The following is an 18,449-nucleotide window of genomic DNA, read 5'->3' on the forward strand; positions in this document are numbered from 1 at the left end:
ATGAAAGGATACGATTTAGTCACGGAGGTCACAGATGCCCTTATGTTTTAATGGACGTCTGTGACTTCTTCGGCTTCAACCCGCCCCCTGCAGCAGTGGTGGGGGCCGGAGCTGCCTCCTGCCCCGCAGCCAAGGTGGTCAGCGGCTGGGGTAGTTAGTGGCTGTGGCCGGAACAGTCAGCAGATGGGCCTGGAGCTGTCCCCCCTCCATCCCCGCCAGAGCAGCTGTGGCTGTCCTCCCTTGCCACTGGCTGGGGCCTTCCTTCCCCACACCCCAGCAGCTGGGGCTGGAGCTGTTCCTCCCCCATTGTCCCAATGGCTGTAGCTGGTCCTGGAGTTGGAGCTGTTTCCTCTCCCCCCTCCCCCCTAGTTATTTTTAGTAAAAGTCTCAGACAGGTTGCAGGCTTCCATAAATTTGTGTTAAGTGCCTGCGACCTGTCTGTGACTTTTACTAAAAATAACTGTGACAAAATCTTAATCTCCACAAAGATTAAAGGATCCTAAATCCTGCCTCACAGTGAGAGACACATGAGCTCAGTCTGTTCAGTTTAACATGGAGAAGGTTGAGGGACGACTTGGTCACAGCCCGATCCAACGGCTGGAAGCTGAAGCCAGACCAATTCAGACTAGAAGTAACATTTTAACCGTGAGGGTGATGAACGATGGGAACAAGGGTGGTGGTGGATTCTCCATGGCTGGCCATTTTAAAATCAAGATTGAATGGTTCCCCGCCCCCTCAAAGATCCATGCTAGTTCAAACAGGGATTCTCTGGCCTGTGCTATGCAGGAGGTCAGACTAGATGATCCCCGTGATCCCTTCTGGCTTTGGGATCTACGACCCTAGGAAAATCCATCCTGGCACCACTGGCTCCGAGACGGTGCTGATGGCAGTAGGCGAAATTCCACCTGCATGCTGAGAGGCAGCAACCTAATGACGTCGCCCTGCCCGAGTCTTAGTCTGAAGGCATAAGCCGGATTTACCTGGAGGGCAGGCCTTTTTAAAAATTAATTAGTTTATTAGGGTAGTGCCCACTGGCCAGCTGAGAATGGGGCCCCAGTGTGCGACACAGACATTGAGTAGTAGAAGAGCTGCCCCGAACAGCTGATGATCTGAACAGACAGGACCGGCACTGGGCGGGGACGGGGGGGGATGGATATTGCACCAGCAGAGCGAAGAACAGGAAGGCTGGTGCATCGCACTTCAAGAATCCCCTATGGAAATTGTACATATTAAGGGCAAAGCAAATGTGGGCTCTGATACACGGCCCAGGCACAAAAGCTCTGAATGGATGCTTATTAACAGCCAGTGGCTGCCCTTACTGTAAGAAGGGAGGTGTGACCCAGAGAAGAGAGGTGTGACCCAGAGACCCCTTGAGGCAAACAGCCAGAGGGCATAAGGGGGCATGTGAGGTTTCCAGGGGTCTCCTGGGTCTATTGTCTACCTAATAGTGTGCCAAAGGGTGGCGTGTGAGGTCTCTGCAAAGAGCCAGTGATGCTCTGGTCATCTTAAGCTTTGTGAAATGGATGATATTTAAGGAGTTCTGTCTCCATACTGAGATTCTTAAGGTGCATTAGTTAAGAGTGGACATCAGAAGGTGATAAACAGGTTTTGTTCTGGCAGTGGGTAGGAGACACTTGGCTCCCTGGCTGACCATTGTGTGTCTCATGATGTGCATCTGTTTGCACTGCCCATCAAAGTTTGCAAAATCTACAAGAAAGACGCCTACAAGGGGGGTGTGTGTGTGTATGTGTGTGTGTGTGGGGGGGGTTCAATGATTTTTTGAGAGGGAGGTTGGAGGGGATCAGCTAAAGGGAAGGGAAGGAGGGGCAAGTGTAGACTGAAGATGAGGTGAAGAGACTGTGAGAAGGGAGGAGGAGGCCTGGAGCAAAAGCTGATCAGCACAGGGCAGGGACAGGCTGTTCAAAGCTGTAGATTGTTCTCTGAAGGACCAGAAGTCCTGGCTTTGGCTGCTTTTGCCCCCTGCTGGCTGGCTCCTCTCTGCAGTTTTCCCCCAAAGCCGTGTGGATGGTGGAGGCCAAGTTCCCCTAGAACAGGGTAGTCCATTTATTTTGTCAAGGTCCATATTTCCTGGTCAAGGTCCAGACTCCAGAGAAAATAATAAAAAAAAAATCAGTAATGATAATGGTAAAGTAAATTAAAATATTTCAGGGTCCGTTCAAAAGTGTCTGGTGGTCTGGATTTGGCCCACAATCTGCCTATTGGCCTGTCCTAGAGTGTGTGTGTGTGTTTCCCCTGCATAGGTCTGGGTCCAGCAAGGTGCTGGGGCTTGTACTAGTTTCTCCACATAGAGGTGGATTTTGCTCACTGCTACCAGCACTGTCTATCTCAGTGATCCAATTCTAGCCTTGTTTTTTGGGGGAGGAGCGCTGGGATCTGCAATAAAAAAGGTTGCAGATAGGAGATTATTATCAGCATTTGTGGAAGAAGAAAGGTCGGAGCCTCTTTTCCCCACTGGCTCTGAGTGTGACGGGCTGGAGAGGAAATCCATGGACTAGAGATGTGGGACACAATAATACACCAAAGGTACTGACCAAAGCCAGCTGTGTGATGGATGGATGAGTGGAACCCGTGGCAGACCAGCCTGAATGTTCCGAGTCCTGGGAAATGAGGTGTTGGGCACATGTGTTGCTGAAAACATGCGGGTGAAACTGATGGGCTCTGAAAGAGCCACCTGTTTATGGAGGTAAGAGCAATGGGGCTCTCTCTGACCCCAATATTTAAGGGGGGAGGACTGACCAAAACACTTGCTGATGGCAGACAAAGAATCCTTGAGGGAAAGCCATAGCCAGCCGGCAAGAAACTGCTTTATGAAGGGGGTAGAAATCCAGCTCCTCATCCAAAGACCGCTGCAGTCAATCACCAGTTACCCGTTTGAAGTCAACAGATTCTGGATCAGGCTCTAGTTCTGTGGCTCAGACACATGGAAAATCAAGGGGAGGTTTTGTTACTGCTTCCTGTGAAATGGAGGGTCTGAACATGTCTCTCTGGGGAGGTCAGAGCAGCACGGATGCTGCTGGAGGACATACCGAGCCCCTAGGCTCTCATCCCGTCTCTGGAGTGCACTCTGGGCAAAGTGGAGTGAGAGAGCTGAAGACCCTGCTACAGTAGATGAATTTATTACACTAGCCTGTTTGGGATGTAATTCTCTGCACTGAAGTCTGGGAGTTGCTTCTCTTTATGTCCGTCCCTCCCTGCCCCGTGTGTGTGTACCTGAGTGCATGGCTCAGTGAGGGGGATTCAGTACTGAGGTAGTTGGGATCCAGAATTTATAGAGGTTTCAGAGTAGCAGCCGTGTTAGTCTGTATTCTCAAAAAGAAAAGGAGTACTTGTGGCACCTTAGAGACTAACCAATTTATTTGAGCATAAGCTTTCGTGAGCATCCGATGAAGTGAGCTGTAGCTCACGAAAGCTTATGCTCAAATAAATTGGTTAGTCTCTAAGAATTTATAGAGGGGAATGTAAATGTCCCTAGCTGATATTTCTTCGATTTTTTTTTTTGGGTGGGGGTGGCGGGGAAGGTTTAAGAACCCAGTGATCATTCCTGGTCTCAGCCAATGATTATTAAATGGTGATTTTTACAATTCAACCCCAGGTAGATTGTGTAAAGTGAAAACTTCTTTTGTGCGTTAAGCTCAAACTGGGTTTATCCAAGAGTGGTTCTCCGTTCCTCAATATCCTTTCTCCTATAGCTCCTGGCTCATGTCCCCAGATACTAAAAGGCATTTGACTGGGTAAAGTAGACTATGGTACAGAGCTTCTATGGCAAAATAGCTTAAGAATGAATCTCGTGAGCTGGTTAAATTCCCCAGATAAACTCTGCAAATGTCAGAATCTCAAGGGGAGCGAAAGTTTCAACTAGAGCGAGGTGAAGTTTTGGATGAGACTTTTTTTTTTGCTAACAAATGCAGATTCTGGTTGACTGAAACATTTTAGGCATTTGGTTTGAGTTTGTTATTTTGGTAAAACAATTAAAAACACCTCCCCTCCAAAAAAAAACCCCTCCAAACATTCAGAATACAAATATTTTCTTTCAATATTTTTGAAATAAAGTGTTTTGATTCAAAATGACTTTTTTTTTTTTTTTAGAAATTTCCTTCACTCTTTTATTTATTTATTGTTTTTTAAAAGGCTCAAAATCAAAACAAAATGTTTCATTTTGGGTCAAACTATTTTTTTAACGTTTTTGCTGAAATTAAAAAAAAATTGTTTCTGGTCAGCCCCGAATGATTTAAAAAATTGAGGCTAGTTTTTGGAACTGCCAGTGAACCAAAAAAAAGAGAGTTATTCACATGGCTCTAATTTTAACTCTGTTATGTATTGCAGGGATGCATCTAACATTGGCTGCAACTTTCACACCTATCTGCCCTTTTTCTCAAGCTCTTAGCTACTAAAGCTGTGTCTGCACTGGGGGGAAAAAAGGTGTGTTCTTAACTCAAATTAAATAATATGATGTAAAATCTTCATGAACTTCTGTTAGCTAAATTAAGGACACATTTTTTTTCCCTCGTGAAGATGCGCCCTTGGTTTGGAGAATTCAGGGATCTTTAAAGGTCTTTTCCAACCTTAATTGTCTATGATTCTATGAATCTTCTCTGGGCAAGAACATGGTAAGGTATATGTCTTCACTTGTGTAAAGTGAAAACTTCTTTTGTGCATTAAGCTCAAACTGGGTTTATCCAAGAGTGGTTCTCCATTCCTCAATATCCGTTCTCCTATAGCTCCTGGCTTATTTCCCTGGACACTAACAGGTATTTGACAGGGTAAAGTGGCCTATGGTACAGAACTCCAATGGTGAAAGAACTATTTATCGGGAACTCACCCTCTTCCTGCCAAAGTCCTCTCTGTCTTGTCCTGGTTCTGTTTCAATCAGCTGCTTTTGAGCGGGGCGCTGATTCAGATCAAGACCGGATGCCTTTCTGGAAGATATACTTTAGTGAAACAGGAGTTATTGGACCCAATGCTGGCGTGACATAGTGAAATTTAATGGCCTGTGATATCCAGGGGCTCAGGGTAGATGTGCTAATGATCCCTTTCAGCCTTAAAGTCTGTTAATTCAGAAAAAATGCTCTGTATCTTCAGGTCTCAGGTGCAACAGTGATGGGGAACTTCGTTGGCCCCCTTTACCGCAGTATCTGAGAACCCCACGTTTTTAAATGTATTTATCCTTCAGTATAGATACTAGCTATGCCGCCAGGAGGGTCTTTCCCATCGGCGTTGGCAATCCACCTCCCTGAAAGGCAGGAACTAAGTCAACAGGAAACCTTTGTGATCATCTCATCTCTCCTGTGTAGTACAGGCCAGAGAATTTGCCCCAAAGCTTCGCTACCCTCACTGTTACAAATGCATGCCTTATTTTAGTTTGAATTTGTCTGGCTGCTTCTCCCAGCCATTGGGTCTTGTTATGCCTCGTTGATAGGACGGCACAATGTGGAGATTCCTCCGCCCAGATTGGGCCTCCGTTGTGCCAGGTGCTGTACAGACATACAACAAGAGACAGTCCCTACCCCAAAGGGCTTACGGAGAACTGATTGCTCTCCATAAATACATCAGGGGCTGAACAATAGGGCAGCAGAAGAGTTATGGAAGCTAAAGGACAATGTTGGTGTCATGGAGTCCCTGGGCGATGCTCTGGAACTGCTCCCTACAAAGTCAGGCAGGACTCTGGTGAAGTCTCCTCTCTGTGAGCAGACTGCCTTCAGGGCAAAAAGCTTACACGGCTTCCACCTTTCTGGGTCTGACCTCAGAGCATTTAGCATCCTTTGCTCCTCTGTGCGCTTCCCACAGTGAGTCTGCCCAGGCGGCGTCCTGGGGAAGCCAGAGGGTCCTGCCCCCCAACTCCGCAGTCAGACATGACTTTTAGCCAGCCAGTAAAACAGAGATTTATTAGATGACAGGAACATGGTCTAAAACAGAGCTTTTAGGTACAGAGAACAAGACCCCTCAGCTGAGTTCATTTTGGGGGGCAGTGAGCCAGACAACCACGTCTGCCCTTTATTTCTTGTTCCCAGCCAGCCCCTCCTCCTTTGGGCTTTGTCCCTTTTCTGGGCCAGGAGGTCACCTGATTCCTTTGTTCTCCAACACCTTTAGCTCTCACCTTGCGGGGGGAAGGGCCCAGGCCATCAGTTGCCAGGAGACAGAGTGTCGGCCATTTATGTACCCTGGCCCTTTGTGCTGCAACAATTACACTCCCTTATCCCACCACCTAGAGACTTAAGAAATGCTTAGGGGAAACTGAGGCACCCCTACAGTATTTAGAGGGAACATTAAGACCAGTCCCACTTCGTCACAGTTGGCACAGGAACAAATGGGGAGAAACGGGCCATGGGTAAACTGAGGCTGGACATGAGAAGGACCCTCAGGGAAGGGAGGTTCTGAAGTAGCCACCGAATAGGAGGAGTTGGGGAGAAAACAGGCTAACTGCTTTGAAGATTGAGTTTAATAGTTTCTGCAAGGAATTATATGACAGGATTGCCTTCACTAGCAAGGGCTGGACTCAGTGACACAATGGGTCACTTCCAATCTGTTGGACTTTGGGTCAGTAACATTTTGCTTTTAAACATCCAAAGACCTTAATTTGGGGCCATGTTGCCAGGATACCACCTCTTCCATCAGAAGAGCAGATTGGGGAGGGGGACCCATAAACTGCTGCTTCTGCACAAGAATTCTCAGGGGCAGAAAACTTGCAGATGGGGCCCCCTTGAAGCAGGGGAGCAAAGCACCACCAGCCACTTACTGAGTACTTGGAGAGGCCCCGTTGGCCCAGTGGCTAATCGGCTACTGTTGGTTGTGCCTCATTAATTTCACTTCAACTTATATTAAAATACTGATTTTAATTGTACGCCTGTTTTGAATTTTATCATTTTGCTTCATTTTCTTTCAACATTTCTATTCCAGTATTAATTTTAATCTGATATTTATATATACAAATATTTTTGTCAGTATTGCTTCCATTCGTTTCATTTCAACTTTGCTATTCTATTACAATTAATATTTTAATATTATATGTACACATAGTTTATCCAATCTATTATATTTAACACTTTACTGTAATATAAACGTCAAAACAAAATGAAATGACACCGAAACAAAATGTTTTTACCTCACTGAAATGATTCGCCGTTGTCACCATGATGGTTCTGAATTGAAATTCTGAATTTTTCGGCCATGAGAAATCTTAAAATTTTGGCTTTTCATTCAGTTTGGAATGGGGAAAATAGAAATGTCAGATTTTCTGAAGGACAGAATTCCCAGTTTCTGACCATCCCGACACACCAGCAACACCTGCTGTAAGGCAGGCCACAGAATACACTGTATAGAGGCCCAGCTATGAAAATGCCTCTTGCGATCTGGATTCACTGCAAACATGAGGAAGCCTTCTTGCTGGGTAAGACACAACACTAGGCCTGGAGAGGCGGATTCAGGCCCCAACTCTTCCACACTTTCCCTGTGTCAACTTGGGACTCCATCAACCTATGACTCACTTTCCCCAGCCTTCCTGCCTGCTTGTTGTGGGATAAATTCATTGACGTTTATGAGGTGCCCAGATAACGTGGTGAAGGAGGCCATGTAGGAGGAGGCCCATCTGGCCTCTGGTGAACGTGAGAACAGCTTCAACTCAGCTTCCCCATAATCAGGGGTGGGTGTGAAAGTGGCAGGTTCCATGCACAGGGGACAGAGGACTAGTGGTGAAATCCCAGCTGGGCAGCTTTCTGTTCCCTTTGCTGATGACGTGACCTGTTTGCTTATTGCTATGAACATTAAGGGGCCAGGTCCCCGGGTAGTGTAAATCGGCCACCACTCTATGGGGCCAGATCCCAGCTGGGATAAATGAGCCATAGCTCCATTGAAGTGAAACTAATTTACACCAGCTGAAGAGCTGGCTTGAAAACCTAGCTAACTTGACCTATATTTTTTTCACAGAATCATTCCCCCCATGTCTTTTCATACATGTCTTCGATTCACAATAACACAGCCTAAACCCACCTTGACCCAAGCCCTGGGTCCAGCCCTCTGAGAATAGCCATTTGGAATGGAGAGTGTTTGGATTTCATCATCTCTTTGGCATATCACCAACTTCTCTGTCTGCGCAGAGACGTTTCCCTGTGGGGGAACAGCCCACTGGCACACCAGGAATAATGATGCAAGATTTCAGCCACTTGCACCGGGATTTATTAAAATACGAGTCGTCCCCAGCCATTTCATGATGGGAAGTGTAAATAAACATCAAGGAGATGAGCAAGGCCTTCGGAGACTCCCAGAGAAGCAGCCAGCAAATTAGCTACATCAGGGGCTATTAAAAGTTTCTTGTCTGAAATTGCAGTTACACGCCAAGTGGTGGTTATAATGGCCCTGGGGAAGTTCCACCGTGATTGGTCTCCATGGGACCGACTTTTCTTAGCCACATGTTGCCTTGTGCAAGGTGAATGTAAAATATTCCTGAAGTGTTTATTCTGCATACTTTGGTCTCAGGTAAATGACTGCACAAAGTAGGGGGTATAGATTCACCGATGGTTTTAAGGCCAGAGAGAACCCTTAGGGCAGCCAGTCAGACAGCCTACATAACACAGGCCAGAGAATTTCACCCAGTTATCCGTGCATTAATTCCAATAACTCTTGTTCGGCTAAAGCAGAGGTGGGCAAACTACGGCCCACGGGACCCTCCTGCCTGACCCCTGAGCTCCTGGCCTGGGAGGCTCGCCCCCGGCCCCTCCCCCGCTGTTCCCCCTCCCCCACAGCCTCTGCACCATGCTGCAGGTTTAGTGTATTAAACTTCTCCAATAGGAACGTGCTACTGGTAGCAGTTACGGGGAGCAATTTACTTCACTACACCGGCGTGACGCTCTGGGCGGCACGGCTGTAGCGCCGCCAGTCACCAGTGCTCTGTGCTGCGCTGCAAGGGGGCAGGGAGCAGGGGGGGTTAGATAGAGGGCAGGGGAGTTTGGGGTGGTGGTCAGGGGGCGGGGGTGTGGATGTGGTTGGGGCAGTCAGAGGGCAGGGAATGCAGGGGGGTTGAATGGGAGCAGGGGTCGGGGGGGTAGTCAGGAAGGAGGGAGGGTTGGATGGTGCGGAGGGGGGCAGTCAGGGGCAGGGGGTGGTCAGGGGATAGGAAGCGGTGGGGGTGTGGATGGGACAGGGGTCCTGGGAGGGCCGTCAGGGAATGGGGGGGTTGGATGGGGCAGGAGCCCTGGCCGGGGGGCCATCAGGGGGCAAGAAGCAAGGGGGGACAGATAGCCTGGCACAGCCTCCCCAAAACCGGCCTTCCATACAATTTCTGAAACCCGATGTGGCCCTCAGGCCAAAAAGTTTGCCCACCCCTGGGCTAAAGCATCGTCCAGAAAGCCACCCTGCGATGTATAAACAGGGGAATTTGAGTAGAAGTAAATAAGTTTCTTTACTCAGTATTTGACACTGGTGTGATTCCTTCTGGACGACTGTGCCCAGTTCTCATGCCGATAATTCAAAGAGCATCTTTATAAATTGGAGAGGGTTCAAAGAAGAGCCATGAATCATAGAATCATAGAATATCAGGGTTGGAAGGGACCCCAGAAGGTCATCTAGTCCAACCCCCTGCTCAAAGCAGGACCAATTCCCAGTTAAATCATCCCAGCCAGGGCTTTGTCAAGCCTGACCTTAAAAACCTCTAAGGGTATGTCTACACTACGAAATTAGGTCGAATTTATAGAAGTCGGTTTTTTTGAAATCGGTTTTATATATTCGAGTGTGTGTGTCCCCACAGAAAATGCTCTAAGTGCATTAAGTGCATTAACTCGGCGGAGCGCTTCCACAGTACCGAGGCAAGCGTCGACTTCTGGAGCGTTGCACTGTGGGTAGCTATCCCACAGTTCCCGCAGTCTCCGCTGCCCATTGGAATTCTGGGTTGATATCCCAATGCCTGATGGGGCTAAAACATTGTCGCGGGTGGTTCTGGGTACATATCGTCAGGACCCCGTTCCCACCCTCCCTCCCCCCGTGAAAGCAAGGGCAGACAATCAGTTCGCGCCTTTTTTGTCTGCTGCCAGCCAAAGATGTAAAAGATAGATGGAGTGGATCAAAACAAGAAATAGACCAGATTTGTTTTGTACTCATTTGCCTCCTCCCCTGTCTAGACCACACTGCAGTCAGTCACAGAGAAGGCGCAGCGAGGTTAATCTAGCCATGTATCAATCAGAGGCCAGGCTAACCTCCTTGTTCCAATAACAACGATAACTTTGGTGCACCATTTCTTATTGGAACCCTCCGTGCAGTCCTGCCTGAAATACTCCTTGATGTACAGGCACACCCTTTGTTGATTTTAGCTCCCTGAAGCCAACCCTGTAAGCCGTGTCGTCAGTCGCCCCTCCCTCCGTCAGAGCAACAGCAGACAATCGTTCCGCGCCTTCTTTCTGTGCGGACGCCATACCAAGGCAAGCATGGAGGCCGCTGAGCTCATTTTGGCAATTAGGAGCACATCAACCACCACACGCATTATCCAGCAGTATATGCAGCACCAGAACATGGCAACGCGATACCGGGCGAGGAGGCGACGTCAGCGCGGTCCCGTGAGTGATCAGGACATGGACACAGATTTCTCTGAAAGCATGGGCCCTGCCAATGCATGCATCATGGTGCTAATGGGGCAGGTTCATGCTGTGGAACGCCGATTCTGGGCTCGGGAAACAAGCACAGACTGGTGGGACCGCATAGTGTTGCAGGTCTGGGACGATTCCCAGTGGCTGCGAAACTTTCGCATGCGTAAGGGCACTTTCATGGAACTTTGTGACTTGCTTTCCCCTGCCCTGAAGCGCATGAATACCAGGATGAGAGCGGCCCTCACAGTTGAGAAGCGAGTGGCGATAGCCCTGTGGAAGCTTGCAACGCCAGACAGCTACCGGTCAGTTGGGAATCAATTTGGAGTGGGCAAATCTACTGTGGGGGCTGCTGTGATGCAAGTAGCTCACGCAATCAAAGATCTGCTGATATCAAGGGTAGTGACCCTGGGAAATGTGCAGGTCATAGTGGATGGCTTTGCTGCAATGGGATTCCCTAACTGTGGTGGGGCTATAGACGGAACCCATATCCCTATCTTGGCACCAGAGCACCAAGCCGGCGAGTACATAAACCGCAAGGGGTACTTTTCGATAGTGCTGCAAGCTCTGGTGGATCACAAGGGACGTTTCACCAACATCAACGTGGGATGGCCGGGAAAGGTGCATGACGCTCGCATCTTCAGGAACTCTGGTCTGTTTCAAAAGCTGCAGGAAGGGACTTTCTTCCCAGACCAGAAAATAACTGTTGGGGATGTTGAAATGCCTATATGTATCCTTGGGGACCCAGCCTACCCCTTAATGCCATGGCTCATGAAGCCGTACACAGGCAGCCTGGACAGTGGTCAGGAGCTGTTCAACTACAGGCTGAGCAAGTGCAGAATGGTGGTAGAATGTGCATTTGGACGTTTAAAGGCGCGCTGGCGCAGTTTACTGACTCGCTTAGACCTCAGCGAAACCAATATTCCCACTGTTATTACTGCTTGCTGTGTGCTCCACAATATCTGTGAGAGTAAGGGGGAGACGTTTATGGCGGGGTGGGAGATTGAGGCAAATCGCCTGGCTGCTGGTTACGCGCAGCCAGACACCAGGGCGGTTAGAAGAGCTCAGGAGGGCGCGGTACGCATCAGAGAAGCTTTGAAAACCAGTTTCATGACTGGCCAGGCTACAGTGTGAAAGTTCTGTTTGTTTCTCCTTGATGAAACCCCCCGCCCCTTGGTTCACTCTACTTCCCTGTAAGCTAACCACCCTCCCCTCCTCCCTTTAATCACCGCTTGCAGAGGCAATAAAGTCATTGCTGCTTCACAGTCATGCATTCGTTATTCATTCATCACACAAATAGGGGGATGACTACCAAGGTATCCCAGGAGGGGTGGTGGAGGAGGGAAGGAAAATGCCACACAGCACTTTAAGCACAGCACTTTAAAAGTTTACAACTTTAAAATTTATTGAATGACAGCCTTCTTTTTTTTGGGCAATCCTCTGTTGTGGAGTCGCTGGTTGGCCGGAGGCCCCCCCACCGCGTTCTTGGGCGTCTGGGTGTGGAGGCTATGGAACTTGGGGAGGAGGGCGGTTGGTTACAGAGGGGCAGCAGTGGCAGTCTGTGCTCCAGCTGCCTTTGCTGCAGCTCAACCATACACTGGAGCATTCTGGTTTGGTCCTGCAGCAGCCTGAGCATTGAATCCTGCCTCCTCTCATCACGCTGCCGCCACATTTGAGCTTCAGCCCTGTCTTCAGCCCGCCACTTACTCTCTTCAGCCCTCCACCTCTCCTCCCGGTCATTTTGTGCTTTCCTGCACTCTGACATTATTTGCCTCCACGCATTCGTCTGTGCTCTGTCAGTGTGGGAGGACAGCATTAGCTCGGAGAACATTTCATCTTGAGTGCGTTTTTTTTTCTTTCTAAGCTTCACTAGCCTCTGGGAAGGAGAAGATCCTGTGATCATTGAAACACATCCAGCTGGTGGAGAAAAAAAAAGGGACAGCGGTATTTAAAAAGACACATTTTATAAAACAGTCGCTACACTCTTTCAGGGTAAACCTTGCTGTTAACATTACATACATAGCACATGTGCTTTCGTTACAAGGTCGCATTTTGCCTCCTCCCACCGCGTGACTACCCCCTCAACCCTCCCCCCTCCCCGTGGCTAACAGCGGGGAACATTTCTGTTCAGCCACAGGCAAACAGCACAGCAGGAATGGGCAATACTGAGTGTCCCTGAAGAAAAGCACCCTATTTCAACCAGGTGACCACGAATTATATCTCACTCTCCTGAGGATAACACAGAGAGAGAAAGAACGGATTTTGGTTGAATGCCAGCAAACATACACTGCAATGCTTTGTTCTACAGTGATTCCCGAGTATGTGTTACTGGCCTGGAGTGATAAAAGTGTCCTACCATGAAGGACGAAATAAGGCTGCCCTCCCCAGAAACCTTTTGCAAAGGCTTTAGGACTACATCTAGGAGAACCGCAAATGCCAGGGCAAAGTAATCCTTTCACATGCTTGCTTTTAAACCATGTATAGCATTTTAAAAGGTACACTCACCAGAGGTCCCTTCTCCGCCTGCTGGGTCCAGGAGGCAGCCTTGGGTGGGTTCGGGGGGTACTGGCTCCAGGTCTAGGGTGAGAAACAGTTCCTGGCTGTCGGGAAAACCAGTTTCTCCACTTGCTTGCTGTGAGCTATCTACAACCTCCTCTTCCTCCTCATCTTCTTCGTCCCCAAAACCTGCTTCCGTATTGCCTCCATCTCCATTGAAGGAGTCAAACAACACGGCTGGGGTAGTGGTGGCTGAACCCCCTAAAATGGCATGCAGCTCATCATAGAAGCGGCATGTTTGGGGCTCTGACCCAGAGCGGCTGTTCGCCTCTCTGGTTTTCTGGTAGGCTTGCCTCAGCTCCTTCAGTTTCACGCGGCACTGCTTCGGGTCCCTGTTATGGCCTCTGTCCTTCATGCCCTGGGAGATTTTCACAAAGGTTTTGGCATTTCGAAAACTGGAACGGAGTTCTGATAGCATGGATTCCTCTCCCCAAACAGTGATCAGATCCCGTACCTCCCGTTCGGTCCATGCTGGAGCTCTTTTGCGATTCTGGGACTCCATCATGGTCACCTGTGCTGATGAGCTCTGCATGGTCACCTGCAGCTTGCCACGCTGGCCAAACAGGAAATGAGATTCAAAAGTTCGCGGTTCTTTTCCTGTCTACCTGGCCAGTGCATCTGAGTTGAGAGTGCTGTCCAGAGCGGTCAGAATGGAGCACTCTGGGATAGCTCCTGGAGGCCAATAACATCGAATTGTGTCCACAGTACCCCAAATTCGAGCTGGGAACGTCGATTTAAGCGCTAATCCACTTGTCAGGGGTGGAGTAAGGAAATCGATTTTAAGAGCCCTTTAAGTCGAAATAAAGGGCTTCACTGTGTGGATGGGTGCAGGTTTAAATCGATTTAACGCTGCTAAATTCGACCTAAAGTCCTAGTGTAGACCAGGGCTAAGGAAGGAGATTCTACCACCTCCCTAGGTAACGCATTCCAGTGTTTCACCACCCTCTTAGTGAAAAAGTTTTTCCTAATATCCAATCTAAACCTCCCCCACTGCAACTTGAGACCATTACTCCTCGTTCTGTCATCTGCTACCATTGAGAACAGCCTAGAGCCATCCTCTTTGGAACCCCCTTTCAGGTAGTTGAAAGCAGCTATCAAATCCCCCCTCATTCTTCTCTTCTGCAGGCTAAACAATCCCAGCTCCCTCAGCCTCTCCTCATAACTCATGTGTTCCAGTCCCCTAATCATTTTTGTTGCCCTTCGCTGGACTCTCTCCAATTTATCCACATCCTTCTTGAAGTGTGGGGCCCAAAACTGGACACAGTACCCTAGATGAGGCCTCACCAATGTCGAATAGAGGGGAATGATCACGTCCCTCGATCTGCTCGCTATGCCCCTACTTATACATCCCAAAATGCCATTGGCCTTCTTGGCAACAAGGGCACACTGCTGACTCATATCCAGCTTCTCGTCCACTGTCACCCCTAGGTCCTTTTCCGCAGAACTGCTGCCTAGCCATTCGGTCCCTACTCTGTAGCGGTGCATTGGGTTCTTCCGTCCTAAGTGCAGGACCCTGCACTTATCCTTATTGAACCTCATCAGATTTCTTTTGGCCCAATCCTCCAATTTGTATAGGTCTTTCTGTATCCTATCCCTCCCCTCCAGCGTACCTACCACTCCTCCCAGTTTAGTATCATCCGCAAATTTGCTGAGAGTGCAATCCACACCATCCTCCAGATCATTTATGAAGATATTGAACAAAACCGGCCCCAGGACCGACCCTTGGGGTACTCCACTTGATACCGGCTGCCAACTAGATATGGAGCCATTGATCACTACCCGTTGAGCCCGACAATCTAGCCAGAATGATTAAATGATGAGAATGATTAAAGGATTGGAAAACGTGAGTCAAGGAGCTCAATCTATTTTGATTAACAAAGAGATGGTTGAGGGATGACTTGATCCCTGTCAATACTTACCTAGAAGACAAGGTCAAACAAGATCCAATAGTTGGAAGTTGAAACTAGACAATTTCAGATGGGAAATAAAGTATAAGTTTTTTTAACAGTGAGTGTAATTCACCAATGGAACAATTTACCAAGGGCTGTGGTCAATTCTCCATCACTGGCAATTTTAAAATCAAGACTGGGTGCTTTTCTAAGAGATCAGCTCCAGTTCAAACAAAAACTCAAAGATTCTAAGGCCAGAAGGGACCATTGTGATGATCTAGTCTGACGTCCTGTATAACACAGCAGAGAGAACGTTCCCAAAATAATTCCTAGAGTAGATTTTTTAGAGAAACATCCAATTATTTTGGGGCAGTTCTCTGGCCTGTGCTATACAGGAGGTTAAACTAGATGGTCACTGTGACAGTGCCCCCTATAAGGCTTTATGGAAATATGCTTATGAATATATATGACATAACTGGAATGTGTTCTATGCTACATATGCCAATCAAGAAGCACTTAAGGAACAATGCATCTTGGAATGCTCCAATCCACATAAGACGTCTTCCTGGAGACATTCAGGATACCATGTGGGCAATGGGTTCAGCCTGAGCCTGAATGTCTACACCAGTAGACATGATCCAAGTAGCGTGATCCCTGTGATCCCAAGTCAGTTGACCCAGGCTGCATTGGACCTTTATTTGTGGTGTAGTTGTAACCTTAAGTCTGTGAAATTTTACGATCTTCGCTTCACATTCAAAACATCCTGCTGCCAACACACCGCTCCCACGGAATCACAGAAATGTCGGGCTGGAAGGGACCTGGAGAGGTCATCGAGTCCATCCCCTTTCTTTCCTAACCACCAACATCCAGTGCTTTATTTACTAGACTACTCCGAGTTGCATAACTTCAGTTGCAGTTACACTCCCAGTGGTGGATATAATTGCCCTGGGGAAGTTCCCACCAGTGGTCATGGATCATGGTGGATTCTCCATCACTGTCCATTTTAAAATCAAGAGTGCATGTTTTATTTCAAGATCTGCTCTAGTTCAAACAAGAATTATTTGGGGGCAGTTCTCTGGCCTGTGTTACACTGGAGGTCAGACTGGATGATCACAGTGGTCACTTCTGGCCCCCAAATCTAGGAATAAACTAAAAGGATGATTTTTAAATCAGGGCAAAGCCAGTTTCAAAGCATCTTATTGCAGTTTATAGAGTCAAAGATTCCAAAGCCACAAGGGACCATTGCAGTCATCAAGTCTGACCTCCTGTGTGACACAGGCCAGAGAACGGCCCCCAAATAATTCTGTTGATCTACATCAATTAAAAAACAAAAACAAAAACATTCAATCTTGAGTTAATAATTGCACCGATGGAGAATCTATCACAACTCCTAGCAAGCTGTTCCAATGATTAATTCCCCTCACTGTTAAAAATTTCTAGTCTGAATGTGTTCAACTGCCAGCCACTGGATCTTCTTAGACCTTGTCTGCTAGATTGAAGAACCCATTGTCAAATATTTGTTCCCCATGCAGGTACTTAAAGACTGGGATCATGTCACCCCTTCTCTTTGTCCAGCTAAATAGATTAAGCTCCATGAATCTATTACTACACAACCTGCTTTCTACTCCTTTAATCATTAAGTTTAGGTTAGGCTGATTCCTAACTGAATAAGCCTCATTTAAACCAGTAACAGAATGTCTAGTCCAGTTGGAAAATGGGGTTTTGTTGTGATGGTTTTTGTCGAAAAACCAAAAGCCTGAAACATTTTCCAGCAACAAAACAAACAATAACAAAAACGCAACAAAACAAACCCACAACCAAAAACTGTTGAAGAAATCTGACTTTCCACAGGGAGAAAATCATTCTGTCAAAAATGCAATTTGGGAATTTTTCAACCAAGCTCTAATGGGGTAATATTTTCTTAAGTGCCCACGTGGCTTGAACCTGGCCTACAGCCAGATTTTGTGCTAGTAAAAAATATTGTCTGCAGTATTGCTGTAGCCGTGTTGGCCCCAGAATATGAGCGAAACAAGGAGGGTGATGTAATAGCATTTGGTGAAATTGATGATTTCGAGTTTATACAGTGTCTTCTTCTTCTGAATAGCTCTGTGAAAGGGTATGTCTACACTTTCCGAGAATCGACGCTGTGGCAATCGATCTACCGGGGGACGATTTAGCGGGTCTAGTGAAGACCCGCTAAATCGACCGCTGATTGCTGTCCTGTCGACTCCAGTACTCCACCGGAACGAGAAGTGTAAGGTATGTCGACAGGAGAGTTTCTCCCATCGACCCAGCGCGGTGTAGACACCGCAGTAAGTCAACCTGTAGCTGGAGTTGCGTAACTTAGGTTTACTTAACCCCGTATTGTAGACCTGCCCAAAGCTCGAAAGTTTGTCTCTCACCAACAGAAATTGGTTTAATCAAAGATATTACCTCAAGCACCTTGTCCTGCTAGTAAAAATTATGTCAGTTGGGGGGGAGGGGGGAACGTCATCGTGATTTTTTAAAACTAAAATAGCGATCCCAGTGCAACCCATGGTGTGTGTGCAATGAGACTGGCATAAAGGTGCATTATGCCATTATAGCTTATTTCCCTTCCAGTGTGGGTACAAGAACCTTTATACTGCTTTAATTACACCAGTCATAGAATCATAGAATATCAGGGTTGGAAGGGACCCCTGAAGGTCATCTAGTCCAACCCCCTGCTCGAAGCAGGACCAATTCCCAGTTAAATCATCCCAGCCAGGGCTTTATCAAGCCTGACCTTAAAAACCTCTAAGGAAGGAGATTCTACCACCTCCCTAGGTAACGCATTCCAGTGTTTCACCACCCTCTTAGTGAAAAAGTTTTTCCTAATATCCAATCTAAACCTCCCCCACTGCAACTTGAGACCATTACTCCTCGTTCTGTCATCTGCTACCATTGAGAACAGTCTAGAGCCATCCTCTTTGGAACCCCCTTTCACGTAGTTGAAAGCAGCTATCAAATCCCCCCTCATTCTTCTCTTCTGCAGGCTAAACAATCCCAGCTCCCTCAGCCTTTCCTCATAAGTCATGTGTTCTAGACCCCTAATAATTTTTCTTGCCCTTCGCTGGACTCTCTCCAATTTATCCACATCCTTCTTGTAGTGTGGGGCCCAAAACTGGACACAGTACTCCAGATGAGGCCTCACCAATGTCGAATAGAGGGGAACGATCACATCCATCGATCTGCTCGCTATGCCCCTACTTATACATCCCAAAATGCCATTGGCCTTCTTGGCAACAAGGGCACACTGCTGACTCATATCCAGCTTCTCGTCCACTGTCACCCCTAGGTCCTTTTCCGCAGAACTGCTGCCTAGCCATTCGGTCCCTAGTCTGTAGCGGTGCATTGGATTCTTCCATCCTAAGTGCAGGACCCTGCACTTATCCTTATT

Source organism: Lepidochelys olivacea, assembly GCF_965140295.1.
Source record: "Lepidochelys olivacea isolate rLepOli2 genome assembly, chromosome: 23".
Lineage (NCBI taxonomy): Eukaryota > Metazoa > Chordata > Testudines > Cheloniidae > Lepidochelys > Lepidochelys olivacea.